We start from the raw sequence: 21731 nt of genomic DNA, 5'->3' as shown, positions 1-21731 counted from the left end.
GTTCTCTTTGAAGACATCAAATCTCAATAGATAAAATCTTTCAAATCCTCAAAGAGGTAATCTTTCATAGTATGGAGTTTTCTCAAAAAATTAAAAATAGAACTATCATATGACCTAGCAATTGCACTCCTGGGCATATATAAAAAAACAGAAACACTAATTCAAAGACATATAAACCCCAGTGTTCACAGAAGCATTGTTTACCAAGATATGGATGCACCCTAAGTGTCCATAAACAGATGAAGAGATAATGGATACACACACACACACACACACACACACACAGTGGAACACTATCCAGCCATAAAAAAGAATAAAATGTTGCCACTTGCAGCAACATGAATGGACTTGGAGGGCATTATGATAAGTGAAATAAGTCAGACAGAGAAAGACAAATATTGTATGATATGATTTATATGTGGAATCTAAAAAATGCAACAAATTAGTGAATATAACAAAAGCAGCCGACTCACAGAAATAGAAAACAAACTTGTGGTTAACCATGGGGAGAGAGAGGGGGAAGGGACAAAAAGAGAGTATTAAGAGGTACAAACTATTGTATATAAAATAAGCTATATTGTACAGGGAATTCCCTGGCAGTCTCATGGTTGAGACTTCACCTTTCCCAAGGTTCCAGCCCTGGCTAGGGAGCTAAGATCCCATATGTTTTTGCTGTTCAATTGCTAAGTCGTGTCCAACACTTTGTGATCCCAGGACTGTAGCATGGCAAGCTCCTCTGTCCTCCACTATCTCCTGGAGTTTGCTTAAACTCATGTCCATCAGGTCAGTGATGCCATCCAACCATCTTGTCCTCTGTCATCCCCTTCTCCTTCTGCCTTCAATCTTTCCCAGCATCAGGATCTTTTCTAAGGAGTCAGTTTTTCTCATTAGGAGGCCAAAGTATTGGAGCTTCAGCTTCAGCATCAATCCTTCCAATGAATATTCAGGGTTGATTTCTTTTAGGATTGACTGGATTGATGTCCTTGCTGTCCAAGGGCCTCTCAAGAGTCTTCTCCAGCACCACAATTTGAAAGCATCAATTCTTCAGCACCGCTCAACCTTCTTTATGGACCAACTCTCACATACCATATGTTCTGCAGCCAAAAAACCAAAACACAAAATAGCAGCAATATTGTAAGAAATTCAATGAAGACTTTAAAAATGGTCCACATCAAAACAAATCTTTAAAAAGGAATATATTTATTGTACAACACGGGGAATATAGCCAATATTTTGTAATAACCATAAGTGCAGTATAACCTAAAAATTGTGAATCAGTGTATTGTACACCTGTAACTTATATAATATTGTATAGCAACCATACATCAATAAAAATTTTTTTTAATTTTTAAAAGGATATAAACTTTCAATGTCCCAGTTTCCACTCAAGCTGTCACCCCTCTTCCCTTTCCTATCTCCTCTGAACATGAAGAATGCCTCATTACAGCCCTGGGCATAATGCTACTTACCCCATCAGAGGGAGGAGGGTCACAAATTTACTGCACTTATCCACCTTCCTGTCTTTATCCCCCTCAGACCTCCCAGAGCAACAGCTTGGCCCTGAGATTGACCAGTGTTTCCAGGAAAGTTGGGAGGGAAAATACAAAGACCCCAAACCAAGGTTTTGGTTGACTGTGCCCAACAGGACACGCTGCAAGCCAGGACAGGTGGGACAGCTCAGCGCCTGATTTGCTTTGCAGAAGATCCTTGGGGCTACCCTTGGGTAGACCCACAAAGCAACAGCCTTGCAGACAATGCTGCACCTATTTTATTTATACCTGCAGCTCTGTGTTATCCACAAACAAATGCACTACAGGCACCTGCCTTATGTTGCTCACCTCTCCCCTCCTATATCTACAGGATCTGCGGAGACCACCTGTACTCCAACAGCTTCCCACTTCAGCCACCACCACCTCTGCTCTGGGGCTTTCTCTCACTGGCTCAGATGGTAAAGAATCTGCTTGCAATGTAGGAGTCCCGGGTTCGATCCCTGGATCAGAAAGACTCCCTGGAGAAGGGAATGGCAACCCACTCCAGTATTCTTGCCTGGAGAATTCCACGGAAAGAGGATCCTGGTGGGCTATTGTCCATGGGGTTGCAAAGAGCAACTAACTGAGCAACTAACACTTTCAATTTCACTTTCCAGCTTCAGGAACATGATTTGCCCAAATGTGGAGCAGGTGGAAAGTCCTGGGGAGTTAATGCCCCAGGGACAACTAGTGAGGTCAATAAACAGTTGTTAGATAAACACACTGCCTTCCTCATGAAGTGGGCACCTCTGAGATGATCTCCATCCGTACTGAGCGCAGTTGTCCTGCTCATTAACACACTGACTTTCCTCCTTTCCTGCTGCCACTTTTCCTGTTCCTTACCATGATTCCTGGAATCACCTAGTAAATCAACTCCTGCACCCAAATTCTGATTCAAGGTTTGCCTAGGGGAGAAACATAAACTAAGATAGTCTGGGGCATAAAGAATAAACTATGGGAGCTATTCATCCCCTCTGAATGCAGTCTGTTACTTACACCGCCATTGACTGTGCCAGTGCAGCCGCCAACCATCAAAGATACGGAGAGCAAGAGGTGAGCGGGAACGGGGCCACCCCGGTACCGCAGACGTTACTCAGCTCCAGAACTGCTGGGTACACAGAGGGGTCTGTTAACCTCCTCTGAGCCACTGTTACCTGGCCCAAGAAAGCAGAGTGCTTTTGTATAAGGAAAGCAAAAGGTGCCCTGAGAAGCTGAGTCAATCCCAAGGCATGACTTCTGTTCTTAAGAGCTTCCTCTTTGAGAATTCAGCTCTGCTGGTCCCAGACCCTGCAAACACAGAGGAGCAAGCTCCAGAAAACCCTGGCAACCTGGAAAACACAAAACAGTGAGCGTGGGTTAAGAGAATTCTGTGTTGCTTAGGGGGAAAAAGGAAACATCTTGTACAACTTTCCGAAGAGCCCCAATCTGAAGCCAGCCTGTAGCCACAAACACCATCCTTCCCTACACACAGCACATGGTCTGTCTGCTCAGCACTTGGGATGCCTGCTCTCCACACCTCCCTTCCTTTTCTTATTCATCTTTCTCGCCAGTTGACCTTTCCTCCCTCAGCCCACCCCAGCCACTTGGCCACTAAACCACAGGAGATGAGGAAGAATTGCAGGGGAGAAGCTGGAAGCATGCTGGGTGGCCAGAGGGTGAGCAATCCCATCAGTGGGCCCACAGAGGGGAGGTAAGTTCCCAACACTCAAGCCTAGAGCTGAAGGGGGTGGGCTGGGCTGAGGGTGATGTTCCCTGGGTCTGAAACCCTTGTGTATTTTCAAGGAAATTTTATCCATATGTTTCTGATTCATTTACACTTAACTCATCAAAATGTTATTTGTTAAGAGCTATTTGAAGTCCAAGAAGCCTTATAACTGCTTGTTTAATGAGCCCAAAGAGCTTTTTCACTTTCTTTTATTTTTTAGGAAGAGGATGGGATTTTTTTTTTTTTTCCTCTTTTCTCTCCAGAAAAGCAAGCTGTCATATCCTGTATAGTGACTCAGGCCTATGAAACGCAAATCTATGGAAAGACTATGAGACAGGAAGGCAAAAGTCCAGGTATTGGACTCTGATGTGCTCTGACCTGGGTAATCTTCTCTAGATGACTCACCTTCTCAGAGCTTATTCAGTCATCCAAACTGTGCGATGCTTAAAACCAGAGGACCCGTGGCTTCAAGCTCCTGCAATTCCTTCTATATTTGCCGTCACCTAGCTTCCCTAGTGGCTCAGCTGGCAAAGAATCCACCTGCAATGAGGGAGACCTGGGTTCAATCCCTGCGTTGGGAAGATCCCTTGGAGAAGGGAACAGCTACCCACTCCAGTGTTCTGGCCTGGAGAATCCATGGGGTTGCAAAGAATCAGACATGACTGAGCAACTTTCACTTTCACTTTCCCCAGCCTCTATGCTTTGCCCAGACTTCAATAAGGTAAATTCTGTTCTGAATTAAAATCTTCAAGAAGAAAATAAATAGGAAGGAATATGTGTGGCAGAGGCTAAAAGCAATTATTTAATGGATATTAAAGATTTATTCTCCAAAATCAGCTGAACCTCAGACCAAAATAAGAAGACATGTACTGAAAGAGAGAACCATTGTATAAAACTAGAGGCAGGAAAAACTGACCTTTGGGAGGGTGAAGTACCAGATTTTTAACTAGGGAAACTAGAATCTTTCTGTACATCCTAAAAGAAAGACTCACCTCCTTTTCATTCCATCACTGATCTACTAAGTTGATAATTAGCTGCTCTTCCTGGAGGCAGGAGAATGGACAAGTTGACCTTCAGAGGACTCTTGTTCACCCCCAGGACTTTTACAATTTACCCATTAGCCCAGTTTAGCCCAGAGTCCGCTAACAACAGAGGGTCATTATGTCATTCTTTCCTTAAGACCACAGACATCCAGGGATGAAAAGGTCAGATGCCTCAGGGGCAGCCCACAGTTGCTGGTGCTTTATCATTCAGGGTGAGCACAAAGCCCAGGGACTAACTATCGCTCTCCCAGCTGGTGAACCTAGGCCCCAGGCTCTCTCCTTCATTCAGCAAGGCAGAGAATGTGCTACTTTGATTATTCTGGTTACTGAGCAAACAATTGAGGTACCACAAATGAGAACAGCAGCTAAGATGCTGGATGACTTCACGAACTTGAAGGAAGTGGGGAAACTGAAGACATTTGTGTGCAAGTGAATGTTGACGTCCATAGATCAGATCCAGAGAATTTCATTGCTGACTAAGCATCTAGGTCTAGGCACCCCTGATACAGATAGGATCTAGTCCTGCATCCTTTTTTCTCTCTCATACCAGTTTCTGGGCTTCCCCAATGGCTCAGCAGGTCAAGAATCTGCCTTCAATGCAGGTGATACAGAAAACTCAGGTTCGATTCCTGGGTCAAGAAGATCCCCTGGAGGAGGAAATGGCAACCCACTCCAGTATTCTTGTTGGGAAAATCCCACGGACCCACGGACCAAGGAACCTGGTGGACCCACGGACCGAGGAACCTGGCGGGCTACAGTCCATGAGGTCGCAAAAGAATCGGACATGACTGAACCCACTAGCACACACCAAAATCCCCAGTTTTGGATGGAAAAATTCCTATATGTATCAACACATCTTTACAGAATGCCTGGTGGAAGAGAGAGAAAGAGAGAGGGAGAAAGGAAGAGAGAAAGAGAGAGGGAGGCAGGATGGAAGAAAGGAGAGAAGAGAAAGTATCCAAAAGAGAAATCTCAGTTCTTCTGCATCCTAACCTTGGAAGTGACATTCCATTGGTTCTGGTACATTCTGTTCACTAGAAGCAAGTCTATAATTCCACACTCAAGACAAAGGAATTACAGGACACAGAAACCCTTGAGAGTCACTCTAGAAGCTGCCTCCCCTATACCACAAGGTTAAAAGTCAGGGGACGTGCATCCTAGCGGGTTCAACCTCTGCCATTTTCAGGCATGAGGCTTCTGGGACCTCATTCTATCTGCAAAGTAAAAAGGTTAAGATAGTTTCTCAATTGATAAGAGCCACAACTTAGTGCCACTCAAGAGTGGTTGACAGACTCCTCAGGTGATTAAGTGCCTTGGAAAGTCAACCATCCCACACCTCCTTATGGAAAAGCCTCTTCTCAGCCCTTGCATATGAACCTCCTGCTGCGATAGCCCTCGTGGGGAGGACACCACCTCTTCTAATCTCATCCATGCCAATACTTCATCCTTGCTCCTGGAGGGAAAGCTTCCTGGAGTCCATCCTTTATCTGTTTCTTCATCTGAAGCCTTGTTCCTTTTTTCTGTGTCTGGTCTTTCGGGACCAGAGGATAGCTCTTCCAGGTTTACCTAATAACCTTCATGTGACTTGAATGTGGAGAACCTACCCCCTTGGGTGCTTGGGTGAAATGACTTCCCTCTAACCAGGCAGATCATTGATGTTTACTTCAGACATGAGGACATTGTGCTTGGCTGACCATTCCTGTGTGACTCATTCTTTTACTGACTTGTCCCCTGGCCTCCTCTCCCACACCAAGGGCTGGAAGAAAATGCAGTCAGGCCACTTAAAGCTGGGACAGGTAGACCAGTAGTCTCACCTTCCTCTTCTCTCTTGTCTTCCTCTTGACCCAGAAGGCTCTTAGGTGTGGGAAGAGAAGACACCTTCCCTTTTGTCACATTCTTTCTGAACTGTGCACAGTATGGCTAGAGAGGACCAGCTCTGTGAGGACGGAGCAAAGTTCATAAACGACCCACATATTTTACTCACTGCTATAAACACATCTGAATAGCAAAAATCTAATAGTCTCTCACAGCCTCCTCCAATCTTTCTCCCTTGGCTTTGAAAGAGGAGCCTGAGAATCACCCACCAATGCCAAGTTTGTTTGAGGCTCAGGCACTTGCTCCCCTTTCTAACCCAGGACCACTGAAAGCCCACTAGAATAACTCATTGATGAGAGGAACAGTCCCAGGACTGACTGCAGAAATCTCTCTCCTCCTGCCACGCTGACTCAACACCCCGACCCTGCCTGCAGGGACAGCGGATGAGTTTATGTCTCATCTGTTAAGCCATGGGCCCCTTTCTGTGGATCAAAGAACTTTAAATACCAGGACTCCAGTGTGTTCACTATGATTACAAAATCCCTGTCCCCTGTAGGCACTATATTCTCCTTGTGACAAGGATTCTCTCCCTTAATCCTCAAAATAGCCCTAGGAGGATAGCTCCTTTTTATTTCCCCTACCCTTTCACAAATGAGAAAACTGAGGCTCCAGGAGATTAAGAAATTGCTAAAGTGACACAGCTAGACTGATTGAACTAGGGTTTGGATTTGGGTTAGGATTTAGATCCAGGCAGGCTGACCCTCTCAACTGCCTCTCAGTGAGGTTCATAAGATATTCCATGGCTCTCAGTACAGCTGGAAGCAACTCATACCAGTTTGGAATAACAAAGCTGTGGCTTATGCATCAGATGCCTTTAAGAATGGGGCTTCCCTGATGGCTCCTCAGCAAAGAATCTGCCTGCAGTGCAGGAGATGCAGGTTCGATCCCTGGGTCAGGAAGATCCCCTGGAGGAGGAACTGGTAACCCACTCCAGTATTCTTCTCTGGAAAATTCCATGCACAGAGGAATCTGGTGAGCTACAGTCCATGGGGTCCTAAAGAGTTAGACATGACTGAGCACAAACGTATATCTTTAAGAACAAGCTCCTCCAAAGAGTCTGTGTTCTCCCAAGTTATTGTTGTTATTGCTGTTCAATTGCTAAGTCGTGTCCAACTTTCTGCGACACCATGGGCTGCAGCATACCAAGGTCCTCCATCCTCCACTATCTCCCAGAGTTTGCTCAAATTCATGTCTATTAAGTCAGTGATGTTATCTAACTACCTCATTCTCTGCCACCTCTTTTCTTTTTGCCTTCAATCTTGGCCAGCACCAGTGTCTTTTCCAAGAGTAAGCTCTTCGCATCAGGTGGCCAAAGTATTGGAGCTTCAGCTCTGGCATCAGTCTTTCCAATGAGTATTCAGAGCTGGTTTCCTTCAGGATGGACTGCTTTGATCTCCTAGCTGTCCAAGGGACTCTCAAGAGTCTTCTCCAACACCATAGTTCAAAAGCATTGGTTCTTCAAAAACTCAGCCTTCTTTATAGTCCAACTTTCACACCTATACAAGACTACTGGAAAAACCATAGCTTTGACTATATGGACTTTTGTCGACAAAGTAGTGTCTCTGCTTTTTAACTGCTGTCCAAGTTTTTCATAGTTTTCCCAAGATTAGGTGTCAAACCAGTCTAAGGGCCTAAGAGATGAGGATCCCTTCACCACCCCACTTTCTAGGGTAGCATCACTAGGAAACAAATTTCTGCAGGAAAGTCAGCAGTCCCCTCCCATAGCCCATGCCCTTGCTTTTAGGAAGTCCCCAATTTTTCTTGCCATACAGGTTGACAAGAGAGGTAAAAACTCAGGAGTTTCCTGCTTGGAAATGGGAGTCCAACACCTCCACCTGTCCTCAGATCCTCCTTAAACTCAGTGCTTAGAGACTGTGGCTTGAGAACCAGAAGGAAGTGGAAAGACAGGCATCTGCACCCTTGGCTGTGAAGCTACTATCTCTCAAGTGGGACATCTGGACTCTCCAGTCTCTAAGGTGCCGTTGGATGTGGTCTTAGTCACAAAAGTGCAGAAGCCAGTGAAGAGGGCAAATGTGGAGGAGAAGGATGCTACTGAAATTAACTTATACATGCAGAGTGCTGAGCTGTCGGGAGCCTCAGGGATCACACAGTACAGTTTTTCATTTTTCACATGAGGAATATTAATTATGAAGAATCACTTTTGAGGGCTTCCCTGGTGGTCCAGTAGTTAAGGATCCACCTGCCAGTACAGGAGACATGGGTTCGATCCCTGCTCCAGGAATATCTCACATGCCATGAAGCAACTAAGCCCACATGCCATAACTACCGACCCTGGACTCTAGAGCCCATGCTCTGCAACAAAAGAAGCTACCGCAATGAGAAGCCTGTGCAGGGAAACTAGAGAAAGCCCTCACACAGCAACAAAGACCCAATACAGTCAAAAAAAATTAAATAAATAAATAAACTTTCTTTAAAAAAAAAACAAAACTGTTTTGAAACCCTTTGCTGGGCTGACTTCAGTCCTGGTTAACCTACTTCAGCCATGTGTCCACCAGGTCTCCCTCTACCTGCACCCAGAAACTCATCAGAGCCTCTGTGAAGCTTTGAGTTGGCATTTTCAGTGGCAGCTCTTTGATCTGAGAATATCTGTGTTTGAAGAGGAAGCATTCTACAATGATAGAAGATTCTAAACAAAGAAATTACATGATTCATTATCTAAACTGGAAGACTTTTGAGAATGATAAGGATAAGGACAAACCAGGAAAAATGGGGGCAAAATCCCATAAGAGATTTTCGGGTCTTTCTTGGTGGAAGCATCATGTAAGCACAGAGCAGGGTTGCAGAAGGCCTGGGATGGCTCATTCATTTGGATCAATGAATTGAATTCACTGAAAGTACCAGCTCAAAGCTTCACAGAGGCTCTGATGAGTTTCTGGGTACAGGTAGAGGGAGACGTGGTGGACACATGCCCAAAGTAGGTTAACCAGGACTGGAGTCAGCCCAGTAAAGGGTTTCAAAACAGTTTTGTATTTTTAAAAGAAGATTTATTCCTGGACACCAAGATTAAGACAAATAGGTAAGAGCCGCACACACAGAGACTAGATTTTTGGTGGTTTGGCTCCTACTACCAAGTAGATACGCCTTTCACAGGCCACTGCCTCTCTCTGGGCCTCCTTTCCATCTTCATAAAATGAAAAAGTTGAGTCACATCATGTCTGAGACCCCTCCCTTCAAGCTGTAGTGTCTAGGAGTCAGTGGGACCTCTGGCTGAGAAAGGGGGTCCCAGCACAGCAGCCTCCCCCCTTGCCAGCCCAATGCACTAACCAGCAGAACACATGGCCTGGCCCCTCTCAGGACCCCCAAGCCCCGTCCTTACTCAGCCTGCTCCAGCCCCCCCCTACACACGTTGTTGCTCTTCCTATCTGGTGTCTAGGAACATACACAGAGACCCTGGGAAAAGAACTGCCACACGCATACACACACACACTTCAGAATCCTAACAAATATTAAAAGCCACAACATTCAAACAAGTGCAAAGGATAGGCCAAGAATCCTTTGGCACTGCCTTCTGTGAAACACCTGGTCATGTTTAACCCAGCCCGAAAATCTGATTTCCGCATGAGACTCCTGGCAGGAGTGGTAGGAGGCAGACTGGACACCCTCAGTAGGGACTGGGCTAGCCTGAGTCACCCCATCTCCTCCTAAGGGACAGGTTCCGCCCCTGCCAGGCAGCAGGTGACAAAGAGGGAGAATGCACGCACTCCAGCTCTCAGCTGTGTCCTCGCTTCAGATGCCTCTTAACCTAAGCCCTGCCACCACCTCCCTGGGAGCCAGCAGATGGAGAAACAGAAGGGAGACTGGCTGGTAGGGCCCATTGGCTTCCCATGGAGGACCTCAGCCTAATAGAAGTTGTCATGTGTCAGCTTAGGGCATGAGCAGAGCTTGCCTGGGCAGCAGCTGCTCCAGGGGCCCTGGGCCAAAACGGTGCTCACGTGAGAAGGGGGTGTGTGTGAGTAGGTGCCAGAGAGCAGGCCTAGCTCAGGAGCTGGACAGAGGAAGGAGCCCAGGACCTGCAGTGTGAAAACAATCTGGAAGCACAGGAAGAGGAAAAGGACTCTAAATATAAATTTAACCTCCTCTTTAGCCGGTCCAGATCCTGGTATTTAATGATACTGCCTCTCAGAGGTGGCAGGTGAGAGAAAAGCAAGAAGGACCAGAGCGTAGAGAACCCACCATTAAGCTCAGTCCAAAGTGAAAGTGAAAGTCGCTCAGTTGTATCCAACTTTTTGCGACCCCAAGGACTGTAGCCTGCCAGGCTCCTCTGTCCATGGGATTCTTCAGGCAAGAATACTGGAGTGGGTTGCCATGCCCTCCTCCAGGGGATCTTCTGAACCCAGGAATCAAACCCAGGCCTCCTGCACTGCAGGCAGATTCTTTACCAACTGAACCACGAAGGAATTCTTCCCCCAAATCCAAGCTCTTGGCTGTGTTACTTGCTCAGTCATGTCTGACTCTTTGTGACCCCATAGACTGGACCCTGCCAGGCTTCTCTGTCCATGGGATTCTCCAGGCAAGAATATTGGAATGGGTTGTCATTTCCTTCTCCGGGGATCTTTCCAACCCAGGGAATTGAACCTGGGTCTCCTGCATTGCAGGCAGATTCTTAACTGTTTGAGCCACGGGGGAAGTCTTGGAGTCTGATGGACTCAAGTTATCATGGTGTCTGACTCTCTCCTTCTACAAGTGAGTAACCTGATGCCAGAGATGCTCCAAGGACCTGACCCATGTGGTTCAGCTGTGTAGCCTGAGTCATCCAGCCCAGTACTTTGCTTTGCCCTCTGTTCTCTCCTACTTCTTATCAATAAGATACATCAACATCAAAATAAAATCAACCGTGAACTTATTCATTTAATCTCTATTCAAAGTAGCACACCTTTATTTAGAATCTTTACAAATCTCAAATATCATATTATTGTAAATGATAACTAAATATTGTAGTGAGGTGCATTTCAACAATAATTTTACCTAAACTAGTTATAGAGGTATAGAAATCTGTTAAAAATGTCTAAATCATAAAGAAATCACAACATTTTACCAAATTCTGAATGTTCTTTGTAACTGACCAACAAAACAACCTAATTATGTGTAAACCTCCAGTTCCCTTTAATACAACATTTGAATACATGGTGCATGGATCTTTTTATGATGCGTGTTTTTCTCATGCAAGAGGTCTTGAGTTCCAGTGGTCATGCATTGTGATTTCCTCATCAAGGATAATCAGAAAGAAAAGTGTTTAGTTTTGGTGAGAATAAATAAAGGATGTGAAATTGTTACAGCAAAGTTGAGTATTTTGCATTGAAATCATAGAAAAGAGAAAAGAGGCTGAGGGCAAATTTTATTTTAGTAACAGAACTTAAGATCCACCCTCTTAAAACATAAAGTGTATGGTACAGTGTTATTCATTGTAGGTGTGACATTGTACAATGGATCTCTAAAAGGCACTCTTGCTTAAAGGAAACTTTATGCCTATTGGGAACAAAGTTCTAAATCTTCTACTAAAGAGAGTGTTAGGAGGAAGGGAACTGATGAGCAGAGTGCAGACAGAGCCAAGGCTCTGAAATCGCTTGTGTTGGGAAGACTTGAGAAAGCCCACTTACCTCTTCTAACCAAGTTCAGTACAAGTTAACTGAAGCCCTCAAACGTCCCATCTCACCAGTCCTCCCTGGCCCACTGTGTTTCCGGAGAACTGCATTAACGTTCCCAGTGGTAAGATCACATTGGCCATTTGTGTGGAGAGCAGATGCAGAGAAAGTGCCTTTTAGCACGCTCATTGTCAGCAGCAAAGCAAAATGATTGTCAAGCCTGTCATGAAAACAGCAGGGGAGAAAAATCCTGAAAAAGTTATAGCAAACAAGGGAGAGAAATGGAAATTAAATGGATATACAGTACCGTGAAGATGTGTAAAAATGTCTTTAGCAAAGACAGAGCACTACAAAAGGGTGCCATGTCTTATCTCAGTGAGTATATTTAGTCATTACTTAGTCCTTTGTGGATTGTCTTTTAACCTCAGAGCCCCATACTCTACTTATTTTTATTCAAGCTTTTAAATTCCTTAATAGTAAATTAGCAAATTTCCTTACTCTGTTATTTGTGTGTTTCATAAAACTTGCCTTCCTCTTAAAGGAAACAAATGCACATTTACACACTCATTCAGACACACACATACACATCCACAACTAAGAAAGATTGAGAGTATCAATAACAAATCTGGCTAATTAAAAAATACCAAAATCTTCATGCTGATGGCTCATCTGTTTCCACGATCTGAAGTGAGATGTGATCCAAGCAACTTGCTGACCAGGTGGCCAGTTTAATGGACTGGTAATAGTTTTAACTACCTCTTTAGTTTGAAAGAAATAGGAGTAATGCTGGTGTTAAGCCCCTCAGAGGCATAGACCCAAATGGGCTAGTTATCTCAGGGAGAAAAAGGAAATTAGTTCATGAACTTAGAAAGTCAAGTCGTCTGATGGAGTGGAAAACACAGCACGCTGGAGGTACAGACCTGAAAATAATTTTCCTTTCTGCCCCTCCTTAGTTTTGGGACTCTGGGTAAGTTATTTACACTCTCTGAACTTTCATTCCTTTACTTGCAAAGTTAAGAAAATAATGCCTACTTCACAGCACTGCAGTGAGGATGAAATGAACTTATGTTTATGGAGAGCAGCTTGTGTGCTATAAATTGCTAGATAGATATTAATCTAACGGCTAAAACTCCAAACGTCTGTCAGGTTGTAATCTGAAAAGTGATAACAACTTTCTGTTTATACTATAAAACAAATGTGAATGAATGAGTTTCCACTGTAAGCAAAAGAGATCTACATTGGTCATCAAAAAACCTCCCTGTCATCTCCACTCCAGTAAGTCCTGCTGAAAACTAGAATACTAGCTGGTGGAAGGTTATCAAAACTCCTTCTCAGGAGAGCTTTCTTTGCATGAGATCATCCCACTCTTAAAGGGGTAAAGAAGAGCTGAGCCATCTCTTTGAAAACAAGAGAGACAAAGTGAAAATTTCCAGGTCAAAGGCATATTCAGAAATACCACTGGTCTCATCCATTTGACACTAATAACTATGCTGACCATAAGAGTAACAACTTTCAGCTATCAAGAACTTCCTACATTGATCATCTCGATTAGCAAGACTTTATGCATTTTTCTGGGCTTCCCAGGTGGTACTATGGTAAAGAAACCACCTGCAAAAGACATAAGAGATGTGGATTCAGTCCCTGGGTTGGGAAGATCCCTTGGAGGAAGGCATGCAACCCACTCCAGTATTCTTGTCTGGAGAATCTCATGGACAGAGGAGACCGGTGGGCTGTAATCCTAGGGTCACACAGTCGGACATGACTGAAGCAACTTACCACGCATGCATTCATGTATCTGAATTCCTCACAATCCCCTTCCTATGTGTGTAAGGCAGGAATTATTTTTTTCTGTTCTACCCATGAGAAAACTGAAGCTCCAGTAATCCTACAGAATGCATCAGAAGTGACACCTCTAGTAGCAGAGCTACGAATTGGGCCCAAGTGTATCTGACTACAAAATTTTTTCTCCTTTAAGCCAAACTACTTATATTAGTTTCCCGTCCCTGTGTAACCAAATATCACAAACTGAGGAGCTTAAAACAATACACATTATCTCCCAGTTTCCATGGATCAGGATCCTGGACATAGCTTAGCTGGATCCTCTGTTCAGGGTCTCACTAAGCTGCACGTAAGATATTGACCAGGCAGTGCTCTCATCCACAAGGTTGACTAGGGAACTCCATCAAAGCAGCAAGGAGCTCCTCTCACTTTAGGTAGTGCCCAGTCCCTCTTTTAAGAGATCTTGCCTGATTAAGTCACACCCACTCAGAATAATCTTCCTTTGGATTAACTCAAAATCAACTGAACAGGATCTTAATTAAGTCTGCTATACTCTCTTGGGTAGGAGCAACTCATAAGTTCACCTATTCTCTAGGAAAGAACATTGTACAGGGCATGAACATCATGGAACCAGGATTGTAGGGCCATCTTAGAATTCTGCTTACCACTACCTCCCTTGAGCTGTGGTTATGAGAAGCACAGTCACAAAGAACACAAGCCTAGCATAGAAGGAGAACAGCTGGTTCTCCTCTGTCTTGGTATTTTCCTGTGGTGTTATAGATAGCCCCATGCTAGACTACTAGAAGCAGAAAATTGCCTCTGGTGTATATTCTAAAATCTAGATATGGAAGAACAGATGTTCTAGACCTTGGCTACATGCTAGAATCATCCAGGGAGATTTTGAAACAAAAAATTCTCTCCCAGAGATCTTGATTTAATTGGTCTTGGGTAGGACCTGGGCATTTGTTTTTGTCCTTGTTTGCGGGTGGGGGGGGGGAGGTGAGGGGTTTCTGTTTGTTTTCTTTAAGCTTTTTATTTATTGTTTATTTTTGACATTTGAATCTTTAATCCATTAAGAATTAATTTGGTATGTGTTTTCTGGTGAGAAGCTATTTTTTTCCAGCTTGCCAACTGTTCCAGCACTAGTTTTGAATAATGTATGCTTTTCTTGATAACTTGTAATGCACCTCTATCTTATGTTATAATTTTATAACTGTAACAAGAAGGATTTACTATTGTTCTTTTTCCCCCCTATCCTTTTAACTTCTCAGAATTCTCTAGTGTGAAGTCAAGTTAAAAATGCCTGGTCAGAAGAAAGTAGTAAGATATATTCAAAGACCTGAAAGGAAAAAGCCTGCAACATAAGATACCCAGCAAGATTATTGCTTAGAATAGAAGGAGGGATAAAGGATTTCTCAGACAGGCAAAAACTAAAAGAATAAAGAAATACCAAACCTATCATAAGAGAAATATTGAAAGGTATTCTCTAAACAGAAAAGAAACAAGAATCTGCAGGAAAGAGAAAATAACAACTGCAAAATAAATCACTTAAATAAGCCATTGCACATATTTTTTTAAAATTTTAAAAATTTTGTGAAAGTGATTATAACTACAGTGAACAACAAAAGGACAAATATGAAGATGTAAAAGAGGATATCAAAATCACAAAATGAGGGGGAGTGGAATAAGACAGTGTAGTTTGTTTTTGTTTTTGTTTTTTAAGAATGTGTTTGAGCTTATAGACACAGTAATGGGTTAGCATATTTGAAAAACAGGGTAACCAAATATTAAAAACATACAATAGATTCACAAAAATCAAAAAGAAGAGAATACAGTATAATACAAAAGAAAGCCATCAAATCACAAAAGGAAAATCAAAAAGAAAGGAACAGAGTAGAAAAGCAAAATCAACCAGATAACAAGGTTTAAAATGGTAGCAAATACATATATATCAATAATTATCTTAAGTGTCAATGGACTAAATGCAGCAATCAAAAGACACAAAGTGTCAGATTGGATTAAAAAAAAGAAACAGGAGCCTACAATATGCTGCTTATAAGAAGCACACTTTAGGGCTAGGTGAGAGGATGGAAACATATATTTAATGCAAACAGAAATGACAAGAAAGCAGGGATAGTAATACCCTTATCAGATAAAATAGACTTTAAGACAAAAGCAATGAGGAGGGATACTATACAATGATAAAAGGATCAATACAAGAAGAGGATATTACCCCATTAACATATATGCATGCAGTGTAGGAGCACCTAAATACATAAAACAATTACTACTAGACATAGAGGGAGAAATTGAAGTGAACAAAATAGCAGTAGGAGAATTTACTACCCCGCTGACATCAATGGACAGATCTTCCAGACAGGAAAACAATAAGGTAACAGAGATACTAACTGAAACAATAGAACTGTTAGACTTCATTGTACTTTCAGGATATTATGTCCAAAAAAACCAGAATACACATTCTTTTCAAGTTCACATGGAATATTCTCTAGAATAGATCACCTAGTATGACACAAAACAAGCCTTAACAAATTTAAGAGGATAAGAATTATTTCAAACATCTTTTCTGGCCACAACAGCATAGAACTAGAAAAGAATACCTGGCCATTAACAGTGATCTACAAGATGTGCTGTGTTCACCCCAAAGCTATGTGGATGACAATATATGTAAATGTGAGGAGAAAACCTTTATACATCAATGAAAATGTATTTTTTTAATTTAAAAATACAGAGAAAGAAGACTTTGACTTCTAGTTTCTGATCCAGTATGTAAAGACCTGGATGTTGTCACTACCATCTTCACAATAAGAAAAATCAGAACAAATCAAAAATCAACCAATTTTCTTAAATCTATCAGAGCATTGAAGTCACAGTGTAAACCACTGCCTCAATCTGGAGAGACAAGTGGATACAGAGAATTGCAGCTTAAGAGATGCCGGTGGTTAGGAACAGAAGCCCACAGTTGGAGCCATCAAGCAGGATAAATACCAAAAAAAGAAAAAAAAATACACATAGGAACATCATATTCAAACTGTGGGAAATCAAAGGCACAAAGGAAATCTTGAAAGAAGCCAGAGAGAAAAATACACAAAATGAAACACCTTACCTACAGAAGAATATGAGTAAAAATCACTTGGACTTCTCTGAAGAAATGGTTCAAGCACAAAGAGAATGTAGTGGAATAAAATGTTGAAAGAAAAAAATCACCTATCTCAAATTCTGTATCCAGCAAAATTATACTTCAAAAGGAAGGAGAAATAAAGAGTAGACTTTCTTAGACAAACAAAAATGGAGGGAATTTGTTACCAAGACCTGCTTCACAAGGAATGTAAAAAGTTCTTCAGAGAGGAGAACCGTATAGGTCAGAAACTCACATATATCTGAAAGGAAGGAAGAGTAATAGAGAAGAAATAAATGAAGACAAAATAAAATCTTTTATTTTTAGATCTTAATTGACCTAAAAAATAGCAACATGTTCAAAATAGTCATACCAATAATATATTCAGTAACTATAGCTTATAGATAACTGAAATAAATGACAGCAATGTTTTAAGGGATGTAAGGAAAAATTGGAAATATTCTATCATTATCAAGTAAGTCCTTGCCCCACCCGTGATGTGGAGTAGTGTCCTTTGAAATTTATTAGCTGTAAATATATATCACAAATTCTAAGGCAATCACTAAAAAAGTGTTTTAAAAATTTTAATTGATACACTAAGAGAAGAGAGAAAAATTGAATCATACGAAAAGCTCAGTTAAAATCAAAAAAGGCAGAAAAAGTAAAAAAACAGAAAAGGATAAAAGGAAAACAGTTATACATAAATAGATGTTAACTATATCAATAATCACTTAAAATGTAACTAGTCTAAATATATCATGTAAAAGACAGAAGCTGTCAAAGTTGAATTAAAAAACAAGACTCAAATATGCATTGCTTATAGGAAGACTTATTGATGTTTAATATTGATAAAGAAACGTATATAATTCAAATATATAAATATTAAAGGTATATATATACTCAATCTTTTTTACAGCTGGAACTGAGCAATCCAAAATGTTTGAATGCTACTAATCTACAGTAGAAGCACTTCTGAAATTTTAATGTGACAGGAAATCACCTGGGGACTTGCTTACAATGCAGATTCTGAATTAGTGAATCTAGAATGGGGCTGATATTTTACATTTAAGAAAAAAAACCCAAGGGTACCAATACAGGCATTCCTCAGGCCTCACTATGGGTAGCAAGAGTATAAAGAACATATCCTAAACCCCAATAACTGTGTTTGGGTTGCACATAGGAAAGGAACCAAACACCTGCATTATTGAGGGGTTACTCCCCTCCCTGCAATGACAATGTATGCATGTGTACTAGAGTACATATTTTTTTAAAAATCTATTGAGACAAAAAGAAGCAATAATGGATCTAAATGGTGAGAGGAAAAAAAGTGAAGGAAAGAAAGAAAGGAGAAATGAAAACAAGGACAGAAGATAGGGGAAGAGAATTAGAAATGGAGAGAGGATAAAAGAGCTAATTTTAGTATGAAAACATTTTGTCTCTGGAGTCATGAATCAGAAAAAGTTATCCAGAAATCAAAGAAACTCATGGAGATAAATTATCAGGGTCTCACATTAGAAGTTTCCCACATGGCTTAGTCGGTAAAGCATCTGCCTGCAATGCAGGAGACCTGGATTCAATTCCTGGGTGGGGAAGTTCCCCTGGAGAAGGAAATGGCAACCCACTCCAGTATTCTTGCCTGGAGAATTCCATGGACAGAGTAGCCTGGCTGCTACAGTTCATGGGCTCGCGAGAGTCGGACACGGCTTAGCACTATCTTTATTTCTTTCACATTAGAACTTGCTCAGATCATGTTAAAACTTATGATTACATGATGATGAATATTTTGAAATATGGGTCTCCAGAGCAGTCTATCATTTTACACTTTTCATTTTTATGGCTATTAAGGAAATCTTGTGATGGGATCTATACAATGGAGATGTGGTAGAGGATCAGGTCATATCAACATCCTTAATTCTTGGACCACAAAGAGATCCAACCAGTCCATCCTAAAGGAGATCAGTCCTGAATATTCATTGGAAGGACTGATGCTGAAGCTGAAGCTCTAATACTTGGGCCACCTGATGCCGAGAACTGACTCACTAGAAAAGACCCTGATGCTGGGAAAGATTGAAGGCGGGAGAAGAAGGGGTGACAGAGGATGAGATGGTTGGATGGCATCACCGACTCCATGGACATGAGTTTGAGTAAACTCCAGGAGCTGGCAATGGACAGGGAGGCCTGGCGTGCTGCAGTCCATGGGGTTGCAAAGAGTTGGACATGACTGAGCGACTGAACTTAACTGAATTCTTGGAAGAGTATTTCAGAGAACAAAACTGGATGATCTCATGATAACCTGAATCCATACTAAGCAAGTTGGTTCAAGATCAACCTATATGGAGGGAAAGAAAGGGATACAGGCCATGATGCTGTGACATCTTCCTGACCAAAGCAAATGCTGAAAAGTATTTGAAGAGTACTTTACAAGTAAATAAGTAAAAGGAGTAAATAAGTAAAAGGACAAATAAATTATTGTGAGAACAGAGAATAAATTTACTGATTTGGAAAGGATCATAGCATTTACTTAACTACTTCCACTCTTCTTATGTACCCCTCTATAGGCTCCACCCTGGTTTTTGTTCTCCCCAATCCTTTCATCTCCTTTCTACTGAAAGTTCTAAATTCACATGTCCTCCCAACCTCAAAAATCCAAAGACAATGTCCAGCACTTCCAATTGACTTTTTGGCAGCATCTAACGTTGGTATCACTAAATCAATCAACTAATCAATCAATCAAAATAAATAGGCTTTGACGAGAAGGGGGGTGGTCTACATACTCTGGGTCTCCTCCCACATCCCTGACAACAGTTCAATCTCCTCTCCTTCATCTCTTCTTTCAATCAACTTTTGAAATGTCTAAATGCATCTCTATTAAAATATGGTGCCCAGAGGTCAATGGTATAGTGACTACGTTATAACCCATGTGAGGTCTGAACAAGGGCAAGTACAATGGAAATAATCATTATCACTCTGGTTGACACTCTAAGAAAGAAAGAATTCAAATGCAGGGAGAACTAGAGAGAAGAGTGTCAGAGTTTCTGCCCCACACATTGAAAATTCTGTACAAAAAAATTTATCTAAGCCCCCTTTCCCCAAGTCAAGCCTATCTAAGTACAAAATCTTAATAATATAATATGTTATAGAGATAAATGTCTTTATATATTTTTAAACAAGCTGCTTTTTTGAAAAGAAAACTAGCTACATGGGAAAAATAATGTGTGAATTATTGATTACAAAACATCCTATAATTTCTTGGCAACTTCTATCAATAAATTACTATCCACAAAAAAAGTAAAAACTAAAATTATTACTTACTCCCTAGGTATCTTGCATAGTTCATTAGATTAAGTGGGTGGAATATCAGTGAGGCTGGAGAGTGTGGTAGGTGATGGCTACAATAAGCAGTTGGCTCCTATGACATCTATTTCTGTATTGACTCAGATATTTGGCCTTGAGCAAATTAAATCCCTTCTTGGCTTTCTCTCCTCATCTGTAAAATAAGTCTGTTGGTGTCCGTGATCTCTAAGTTCTGTTTTACGTATGTGATCAGCCTGGCTGTAATTTCCTTTCCCGAAACATCCCATGGCCTTTATAATCACCTTTGTCTCCTCAGTCTTACCTTTTGAGATTCCGTTCACCTTCCTACCAGGACTCGCTCTCTCTGGATCTAGCTTTTTCATTTCATTTTCTTCCTGCAACCAGTTTATGGCTTGCATATAAGTTCTCCTCGCCTACAATGCACCGACTCGAAAGGACAAAGAAACTGCATTAACAGCTGGCATTGTCACATGAAAGGACATGTAAAACAGATGATCTATAATTGGGCGTGAGATCAGTCCTGTATTGCTGACTTCCACTGGATTCCTCGGGAAAGTCATAAATGCAGTCTGGGAGATTGGTCCCCAAGGACAGTGACCTGTCACCAGGCCTCTCTTGGGAGTACAGGACCTGCTGTGCTAACTTGGCTCCACCTCCACTTTAAAAATAGATTCTGTCCTATTTGTGGGCTCTTTTCCTTCCAAGCTGCCTGGGCAACTTCAGCTTATCTTCCCCATCCTTTCAGCTGCCTGAGAAAGTGGAGAAACTAGTTTTTCCTGATGTTCTTTGGGGCCCCTTGACCTTGCCTTTGATTCATTCTCTGGACCCCTTTTAGAGGAGAGGTCAGAATTATCTTGCTTCTCACTTAAGTGCTCAGTTTCCAGTTTTCTTCCCTATTGAGTGAGGGCCTGCAGTCAAGCCTAAGGAGTAGTATGGAGAGGAATGTGGATCCTCTGTCCCTAAGGGCTGGCCATTGCCCTGTCCCACTAAACTCCACCGCCCACCCATATACACAGAGAGAATCCCCAGACAGAAGGATGCTTGGAATTTATTCCACCTGTTTCTCTCCACCTCTATCAACTCTAACCCTTTTATGAAACTCTCTGGAGAGGACATTCTCATCACCTCCTCCAGTTATCTATTTCTGCCCTCAATACAGGAAATTTATATGTTTATCTGCCAGGATTTACCCAAGTAACCCTTTTCTGAGAATAAACAGAATTTAAAGAGTGCCACTTTATGGGGAAAAAAGGGGGGAGAGGTTCCTTTCATTTTCAAGCTGATAATGAAGGAAGCCAAGGTAATGTTCAGCTGTTTATCCAAAATGTTATCCAGTTTATTCACATCTTTCTGGCATTTAGATTAGCATGGAAATCTGTCTTCTAAAAAGTTCAAAAACAATCTGCTTTGAGATCAACCCTTCCTGTTTTCAGTGAATGATTGTTGTGGCTTTAAGAAGGGCAGTCCCACCATCCTCTTCACACCAAATTTCTCTCTTATATTCCGAGACTTCAAGAAGCTGAGCTGGTACAGATAAGCCACTGGGGTTTGTGCAGGAGATATTCTGGGAGTCCTGCCAGGCACAGAGCAGCACTATACTCACAGGCTCCCAACTCACATTTGCTGCTTGGGTGGTGGTTATACACTTACAGCAAGCATTCTCAAGTAGGGATGATCCTGTTCCCCAGCACACATATGGAAATGTCTGGATGTATTTTTGGTCATTCCAAGTGGTGTGGAGGGTGG

The 21731-nt window shown here is 42.0% G+C and overlaps 1 long non-coding RNA gene across 1 annotated transcript; it reads right to left on the bottom strand.

The window, feature by feature from the left end:
- Positions 1-398: 398 nt before the first annotated feature.
- On the bottom strand, positions 399-21028 carry LOC145541555 (uncharacterized). Its single transcript, XR_014079109.1, has 5 exons — positions 20287-21028; positions 11771-11975; positions 3640-3774; positions 2526-2857; positions 399-1094 (listed from the first exon to the last, which is right to left on the bottom strand). It is a non-coding gene; the product is annotated as an uncharacterized LOC145541555 (long non-coding RNA).
- Between the last annotated feature and the right edge of the window lie 703 nt (positions 21029-21731).

This window comes from Giraffa tippelskirchi, chromosome 3, assembly GCF_054371585.1.
Source record: "Giraffa tippelskirchi isolate mGirTip1 chromosome 3, T2T-mGirTip1v1.2.pri, whole genome shotgun sequence".
In the NCBI taxonomy this organism is placed as follows: Eukaryota; Metazoa; Chordata; class Mammalia; order Artiodactyla; family Giraffidae; genus Giraffa; species Giraffa tippelskirchi.
This window is presented reverse-complemented; position numbering and strand designations above follow the sequence as displayed.